This window comes from Delphinus delphis, chromosome 9 (assembly GCF_949987515.2).
Source record: "Delphinus delphis chromosome 9, mDelDel1.2, whole genome shotgun sequence".
Taxonomy (NCBI): domain Eukaryota; kingdom Metazoa; phylum Chordata; class Mammalia; order Artiodactyla; family Delphinidae; genus Delphinus; species Delphinus delphis.
In genome coordinates, this window is record NC_082691.1 from 32,394,383 (window position 1) to 32,395,848 (window position 1,466).

A 1,466-nucleotide genomic window follows, 5' to 3' on the forward strand; every position below is an offset into this window, starting at 1 on the left:
AGAGGGTTCATCATTTCAGGACATTTTTAAGGGCATCCTCAGGGGATAAATTGTTTGGCCGAGCCCATTTCCATTGCTCTCTTCCATAACCTCATGGGGTTGCTTAGGGGAGAGTCAGGCTAGGACTGGAATCAAAACGTCACTGGCTGTACGCTAGCCAGTGGTATTCCTGGGGCTCAGGCCCAATTGGTGAGTAGCTAAAATAGCGGTAGAGTATAAAATGAGGGAAGGCAGCAGCGGCAAGCTTGGAAACCCACCTCCTGTACTGAAGCAGCCTTCTGTTCTCCAAGCAAAGCTTCCTGCCATGGCCTTGTGAGGAGTCAGTGTCTGTGGAGCTTCTATGGCCACCTCTTGTCAGGGGCTTCTGGGGTGACAGAGGTCAAGTCCCCTCATTTTATAGGTGAGGGGAAGTAAATTTGGGGGGGTTAGCCACCAACAGTCACTATGAATCTAATCAGAAACAACATCTTTAAACTGGAAGGTGCTCCAAAATATACAAACAGCTCATACAGCTCAATATCAAAAAAACAAACAACCCAATCAAAAAATGGGTGGAAGATCTAGACATTTCTCCAAAGAAGACATACAGATGGCCAAAAGCACATGAAAAGATGCTCAACATCACTAATTATTAGAGGAATGAAAATCAAAAGTACAGCGAGGTATCACTTCACACTTGTCAGAATGGCCAACATCAAAAACTCTATAAACAGGGCTTCCCTGCTGGCACAGTGGTTAAGAATCCGCCTGCCAATGCAGGGGACATGGGTTCAATCCCTGGTCTGGGAAGATCCTACATGCCTCGGAGCAACTAAGCCTGTGCGCCACAACTACTGAGCCTGCACTCTAGAGCCGGCAAGCCACAACTACTGAAGCCCGCGTGCCTAGAGCCCGTGCTCCGCAACAAGAGACGCCACTGCAATGAGAAACCCACGCACCTCAATGAAGAGTAGCCCCTGCTCACTGCAACTAGAGAAAGCCCGCGTGCAGCAACGAAGACCCAATACAGCCAAAAATAAATAAATAAATTTATTAAAAAAAACCCTACAAACAATAAATGCTGAAGAGGGTGTGAAGAAAAGGGAACCCTCCTACACTGTTGGTGGGAATGTAAACTGGTACAGCCACTGTGGAGAACAGTATGGAGTTTCCTTAAAAAACTAAGTATAGAACTACCATGTGATCCAACAATCCCATTCCTCAGCATATATCTGGAGAAAACCATAATTTGAAAAGATACATGCACCCCAATGTTCACTGCAGCCCTATTTACAATAGCCAAGACATGGAAGCAACCTAAATGTTCATTGACAGAGGAGTGGATAAAGAAGATGTGGTGCAGGAGTTCCTGGTGGTTCAGTGGTTAGGGCTCGGCACTTTCACTGCCATGGCCCAGGTTCGATCCCTGGTTTGGGAACTCTCACAGTCCAAGCCACATGGGCAAAAAACCCCAAAACCCAAAAAAA